Source organism: Musa acuminata, unplaced genomic scaffold (assembly GCF_036884655.1).
Source record: "Musa acuminata AAA Group cultivar baxijiao unplaced genomic scaffold, Cavendish_Baxijiao_AAA HiC_scaffold_1151, whole genome shotgun sequence".
In the NCBI taxonomy this organism is placed as follows: Eukaryota; Viridiplantae; Streptophyta; class Magnoliopsida; order Zingiberales; family Musaceae; genus Musa; species Musa acuminata.
In genome coordinates this window covers 252,501-260,000 of record NW_027021363.1, presented here as the reverse complement: position 1 = coordinate 260,000, position 7,500 = coordinate 252,501, and positions in this window count along the sequence as shown.

Genomic DNA, 7,500 nt, shown 5'->3' with positions numbered 1-7,500 from the left:
CAGCGAGCGAAGCGAGAGGCAGCACCGTCCCTGCTATACGAAAGCCCCATCCAGCCCTGTGCCACCCGGGGGGTTCCAGGGTGCTGAGATGGCTGACATTTTGCTCCGCTCACGACGGTCGCCGCGGCACACAAGAACAGCCCAAAAACAGGCCAAAACAGCCCAAAAACGGGCCAAAACTGGCCATTTTTGGCTGCGCGAGCGAGCAGCGAGCGGCGGACAGCGAGCGAAGCGAGAGGCAGCACCGTCCCTGCTATACGAAAGCCCCATCCAGCCCTGTGCCACCCGGGGGGTTCCAGGGTGCTGAGATGGCTGACGTTTTGCTCCGCTCACGACGGTCGCCGCGGCACGCAAGAACAGGCCAAAAACTGGCCAAAACAGCCCAAAAACGGGCCAAAACTGGCCATTTTTTGCTGCGCGAGCGAGCGGAGAGCGGCGAACAGCGAGCGAAGCGCGAGGCAGCACCGTCCCTGCTATACGAAAGCCCCATCCAGCCCTGTGCCACCCTGTCACGAACGGTCGTCGCGCACCCGCAACAACTCCGTTCAACGAACCGTTCGTCGCTCACACCCGCATGTACAGCTGCCCAACAGCATGTTTTCTCATGGTTTTGGGTCATTTTGCTTGTAAATATGTAAGTTCGAACAAGCTGCAGCGTTGCAAAGCGACCGCTCACCGAACCGAGCAAAACAGCCCCAAAACAGCCCAAAACGGCTTCGTTTTCGCGTGCCGCGGGAGGTGAGCGGAGTGCTGCCTCCGCTCACCAAAACGTCAGCCATCTCAGCACCCAGGAACCCCCCGGGTGGCACATGGCTGGATGGGGCTTCGGTTATATACCGGGCGTTGAACACTCTTTCGCAAGTTCGTACGTGACCTTTACGGGAACTTGGTGTTGCGTCCGGGACCAGGTGAGCGGCTGTTTGTGGGCTTGCAGCTGTTCGTTCATCCTTGAAAGCCTTGTTTTTCCCCCTCTCCCTCTTTTCTCTTGTGCACACAAGGTGTTCGACGAATTGCTTGTAAAGCTTTCCTTTTCGCGAGACTTCGGGACGTGTCCGTTGCTCGTTCTTTCGATCTAACTCTCTTTCTCTTTTACAGGTCCTTCGGGACCTGCGAGAGGTTACAAAGTGGGCTGATCCTTGCGGAGCAAGATCGCAAGGGCGAAGAGCGACTTAGGCAAGGCAAAGCTAAGTTCGCGTCTTTGCCGCACGGGTGACTCGCGACTTAGGCAACGCAAGCTAAGTTCGCGTCTTTGGCCGCAAGGGTGCCGCACGCCTTAGGCAATTCCAGCTAAGGTCGTGACATTGTGGTATCAGAGCGGGCAAGCTCTTCGATCGAACAGCGAACGAACTTCGCAACTTCGCCATGGCAAAGCATCGTGGCGAATCAAGCAAGACGGGGCAGGCCGGACCCTTGCCCCAAGCAGCCGCAGGTGGGCTGCATGTGCACACTCGCTCTCATGCTGTTGGAGCCGCTCATGAGGATCGCGGCAGCGAACAGGATGAGCGAGAAGTTGGCAACTCTCCGCGAGCGGAGGAAGCGCAATCTGGTGCGCTAACTGGGAAAAAGAGTCATAAGGAGAGACTCACGACGGCGGAAACCCGCCTGGATGTTCTTGAAGCGAGCATGGAGGAACTCTACCATGGCCAACAAAGACTTGTTGGGGTAGAGAGCTCGCAAGAGGAAGCGGAGTCCAGGATCGACAAGGTCGAGGCCCTAGTCGACCGACTGTCCGATGACACCAAGGACTCCGTGCTGCACTTACAAGACGTTGTCGCGGAACTCACGGCAAAGGTGGCTATGCTCACAAGAACGCTAAATGCGGGAGGAGGCAACACCCGCGTTGCACCGCCACAAAACTTGAGGGCACCTGAGCCCCATGGATACGGAGGGGCCAGAGATGCCAAGGAGCTCGAGAACTTTCTGTTCGACATGGAACAATACTTCCGAGCTACGAGGCCCGATTCTGAAGATACCAAAGTTTCTATAGCAACAATGTATCTGAATGGAGATGCGAAACTTTGGTGGCGAACTCGTTGGGAGGAGATCCAACAAGGTCGGTGTCGAGTCGACACATGGGAAGACTTGAAGCGGGAGTTGAGAACTCAGTTCCTACCGGAGAACACAGAGTTCGTCGCAAGAAGGAAGTTGAGACAACTCCGCCAAAGTACCACCATCCGAGACTATGTAAAGCAGTTTTCTGCACTGATGCTGGACATACAGGACATGTCCGAGAAGGACAAGTTGTTCAGTTTCCTTGATGGTTTGAAACCATGGGCTCAGCAAGAGCTGAATCGAAGGAATGTTACCGACGTGGTCGGGGCAATTGCAGCTGCAGAAAGGCTCACCGACTTCGTTTCCTCCGAAGACCCAGCGAGAAGGAAACAATCTTCAAGCAATCGCCCTCAAAAACATTCTCGAGGGAAGGAGCTCGGGGGCGAACAGAAGAAGAAGAGCTCCCACAAAGGGCCGAATCCAAAAGGCAAGGCCTCAAAACCTGGAGGATGCTTCTTGTGCGGAGGACCGCACATGGTAAGGGAGTGCTCACAGAAGCAGGCACTCAACGCTTTGACAGCTTCCATCCACCCTCCCCGATCGGACAAGGGCAAAGCTGTTGCCCTTAGCTCAAGCAGTTCTGAATCCAGCAGCGACGATGAAGAGTCGCAAGGACCCCGAATGGGAGCAATGCGTTTGTTGAACGCTATGCGGGGTCAAGTGGGGGAGAACACGAAGACGAAGGCACAAAAAGCAGGAAGTAGTGAACTGATGTATGTGGACATCAAGCTGAATGGCCAAACGACCCGTGCAATGGTGGACACGGGCGCTACCCACAACTTCATAGCCGATCGTGAAGCACAGCGACTTGGATTGACATTGGAGAAGAGCCCAAGCCGAATGAAAGCAGTGAACTCGGAGGCCAGGCGAATCTCCGGATTGGCAAAGGGAGTTCCCATCAGAATCGGGACTTGGAGCGGAACCACCAACATGATGGCCGTGCCACTAGACGACTTCCAAGTGATTCTTGGAATGGAGTTTATGCACGCGGCGAAGTTGGTGCCGATGCCATTCTTGAATTCCCTATGTATGATGGGAGGCGATGACCCCTGTGTGGTGCCCGTCTCTCGGAGAGGAACCAAGGAGCCCCAACATATTTCGGCATTACAATTGAAGAAAGGGGTGCGAAAGGGCGAACTAACATTCGTGGCTGCTATGAAGCTAGAGCCACTCAATGAAGAAGCCATTCAAGAACCTGCTGTGGTGGCCAACGTCCTGAAGGAGTTCAAAGACGTTATGCCACCTGAGTTGCCGAAGACTCTTCCGCCACGCAGAGGCGTGGATCACAGTATTGAGCTGGAGCCAGGAGTGAAGCCTCCAGCGAGACCACCCTATCGCATGCCCCCGCCAGAGTTGGCAGAACTCAGAAAGCAGTTAGGTGAACTGCTAAGCGGTGGTCTCATCCGCAGCTCAAAAGCACCTTTCGGAGCTCCAGTTCTCTTTCAGAAGAAACAAGATGGGAGTCTCCGATTATGCGTCGACTACCGAGCCCTCAACAAAGTAACAGTGAAGAACAAGTATCCCATCCCGCTCATCGCGGACTTGTTCGACCAATTGGGCAAGGCAAAGTATTTCTCAAAACTCGACCTTCGGTCGGGGTATTGGCAGGTGCGCATTGCTGAAGGCGATGAAGCAAAGACTACATGTGTGACCAGATATGGAGCGTTTGAGTTCTTGGTGATGCCTTTCGGCTTAACCAACGCTCCGGCAACATTCTGTACTCTCATGAACCAGCTATTCAAGGAGTATTTGGATAAGTTCGTGGTCGTCTACTTGGACGACATCGTCGTTTACAGCCAAACGCTCGAGGAGCACGTCAAGCACCTTCGGACGATTTTCAAGGTTCTCAGGGAGAACACTTTGTTCGTAAAAAGGGAGAAATGCTACTTTGCTCAAACTGAAATCCTGTTCTTGGGGCACCGAATCGGTGATGGCTCCATCCGGATGGACAAGTCGAAGGTGCAAGCAGTTGCGGAATGGCGAACTCCAAAGAAGGTGCCAGAGTTGAGATCCTTCCTTGGTTTCGTCAACTACTACCGACGCTTCATCGCGGGATATTCGAAGCGGGCAACTCCACTGACGGAGTTGCTGAAGAAGGAGCAGCCTTGGAAGTGGTCTGACAGATGTGAGATAGCATTCCAAGATCTAAAGGCTGCTGTTTTGGAAGAACCAGTGCTCAAATTGCCAAACTATGGAGAGCCCTTTGAAGTCCATACAGATGCTTCGGACTTTGCTATTGGTGGAGTACTCATGCAAGAAGGTCATCCGGTGGCCTACGAGAGCCGCAAACTCAACGAGACCGAGAGGCGGTATCCAGTGCATGAGAAGGAGATGACAGCGGTGATCCACTGCCTACGAGTTTGGCGACACTACCTCCTCGGGTCGCGATTTGTGCTGAGGACAGACAACATCGCCCTGAGTTATTTCCAAACTCAGAAGAAGCTCTCCCCAAAGCAAGCACGGTGGCAGGACTTCCTGGCTGAATTTGATATGGCAATGGAATATAAGCCCGGGAAGGCGAATGTCGTGGCCGATGCGCTGAGTCGGAAGGTGGAGTGCGTGAATGCTGCACAACTGGAGGGCAGAGGCCAAGCAAGTCAGTTACACTCAACCTTCCTTTCCCGAATCAGAGATGGACTGTATAGTGATCCCCAGGCAGTTATCCTGATGCAGCTCATCAAAGAAGGCAAGGCACGACGATTTTGGGTCCAGGAGGGACTTGTTTACACAAAAGGGAATAGGGTTTATGTTCCCCGAGTGGACAATCTAAGGCGTGAACTCTTGAAAGAGTGTCACGATTCCCTTTGGGCTGGACACCCCGGCATTCACAGAACGTTGGCTCTCGTGGAGAGGGCCTTCTACTGGCCAAAAATGGGGATTGATGTGGAGGAGTATGTTCGAACATGCCTTACTTGCCAACAAGACAAGGTGGAGCAGCGGAAGCCGGTGGGACTTTTGGAGCCGTTGCCCGTACCAGAAAGGCCTTGGGAGAGCATTTCCTTAGACTTCATATCAAGCTTGCCACCTGTAGGGGGACTTGGATCGATACTTGTAGTGGTCGATCGGTTTTCAAAGTATGCAACTTTCATTGCTGCTCCCCTACACTGTTCAGCTGAAGAGGCGGCCAGACTGATGATGAAGGGTGTAGTGAAGTATTGGGGAGTCCCACACAATATCATTAGTGATCGAGACGCTCGGTTTCTGGGACGGTTCTGGACCAAGCTATTCAAATTGTTGGGATCAAAGTTATACTTCTCTACAAGCCTCCACCCCCAGACGGATGGTCAGACTGAAAGAATAAATTCGCTCTTAGAGCAGTATCTCCGGCACTACGTGAGTGCCAATCAACGAGATTGGGTGAAGCTGTTGGACATCGCCCAATTCTCCTACAACTTGCAGCGGAGCTCTGCATCCAACAAGAGCCCCTTCGAAATTATCACAGGACAACAACCGTCGACTCCGCACACTATGGCTATTGGGTATACTGGGAGTAGTCCATCAGCCTACCATTTCGCAAAGGAGTGGCATCGAAATGCCGATATTGCGCGGGCTTACTTGGAGAAGGCGGCAAAACGGATGAAGAAGTGGGCAGATTTGGGAAGGCGACCACAGGAGTTCAAAGTTGGCGATTTGGTGTTGGTAAAGCTCCAACCAGCATCACTCCAATTCTTCAGGAAAAGAGTCCACAAAGGATTGGTGCGTAAGTATGAAGGGCCCTTCCCAATTATCAGCAGGGTAGGCAATGTTTCTTACAAGTTGCAGCTGCCGGCGTGGTTCAAAATTCACAACGTTCTTCACGCCAGCAACCTGAAGGCCTACCATTCAGATCCGCAAGACGCTTCTCGAAGTGTTCCAACTCGGCTACCTCCCATCACAGCCTCCTACGAGAAGCGAGTGGAAACCATTCTGGCGGATCGCAAGATAAAGCTACCCAACGGAGCGGAACAGACAGAGTACTTGGTGAAGTGGCGAAAGCTTCCCCGAACTGAAGCCAGTTGGGAGCCTGAAGACGCCCTGCGACATGAAGAAGAAGTCATCAACACCTACCAACAAGCGTCGACGAGGGCGTCGACAGTTTAAGTGGGGGAGAATGTCACGAACGGTCGTCGCGCACCCGCAACAACTCCGTTCAACGAACCGTTCGTCGCTCACACCCGCATGTACAGCTGCCCAACAGCATGTTTTCTCATGGTTTTGGGTCATTTTGCTTGTAAATATGTAAGTTCGAACAAGCTGCAGCGTTGCAAAGCGACCGCTCACCGAACCGAGCAAAACAGCCCCAAAACAGCCCAAAACGGCTTCGTTTTCGCGTGCCGCGGGAGGTGAGCGGAGTGCTGCCTCCGCTCACCAAAACGTCAGCCATCTCAGCACCCAGGAACCCCCCGGGTGGCACATGGCTGGATGGGGCTTCGGTTATATACCGGGCGTTGAACACTCTTTCGCAAGTTCGTACGTGACCTTTACGGGAACTTGGTGTTGCGTCCGGGACCAGGTGAGCGGCTGTTTGTGGGCTTGCAGCTGTTCGTTCATCCTTGAAAGCCTTGTTTTTCCCCCTCTCCCTCTTTTCTCTTGTGCACACAAGGTGTTCGACGAATTGCTTGTAAAGCTTTCCTTTTCGCGAGACTTCGGGACGTGTCCGTTGCTCGTTCTTTCGATCTAACTCTCTTTCTCTTTTACAGGTCCTTCGGGACCTGCGAGAGGTTACAAAGTGGGCTGATCCTTGCGGAGCAAGATCGCAAGGGCGAAGAGCGACTTAGGCAAGGCAAAGCTAAGTTCGCGTCTTTGCCGCACGGGTGACTCGCGACTTAGGCAACGCAAGCTAAGTTCGCGTCTTTGGCCGCAAGGGTGCCGCACGCCTTAGGCAATTCCAGCTAAGGTCGTGACAACCCGGGGGGTTCCAGGGTGCTGAGATGGCTGACATTTTGCTCCGCTCACGACGGTCACCGCGCCACACAAGAACAGCCCAAAAACAGGCCAAAACAGCCCAAAAACGGGCCAAAACTGGCCATTTTTGGCTGCGCGAGCGAGCGGCGAGCGGCGAACAGCGAGCGAAGCGAGAGGCAGCACCGTCCCTGCTATACGAAAGCCCCATCCAGCCCTGTGCCACCCGGGGGGTTCCAGGGTGCTGAGATGGCTGACGTTTTGCTCCGCTCACGACGGTCACCGCACCACGCAAGAACAGGCCAAAAACTGGCCAAAACAGCCCAAAAACGGGCCAAAACTGGCCATTTTTGGCTGCGCGAGCGAGCGGCGAGCGGCGAACAGCGAGCGAAGCGAGAGGCAGCACCGTCCCTGCTATACGAAAGCCCCATCCAGCCCTGTGCCACCCGGGGGGTTCCAGGGTGCTGAGATGGCTGACGTTTTGCTCCGCTCTCGACGGTCACCGCGCAATGCAAGAACAGGCCAAAAACTGGCCAAAACGGCCCAAAAACGGGCCAAAACTGGCCA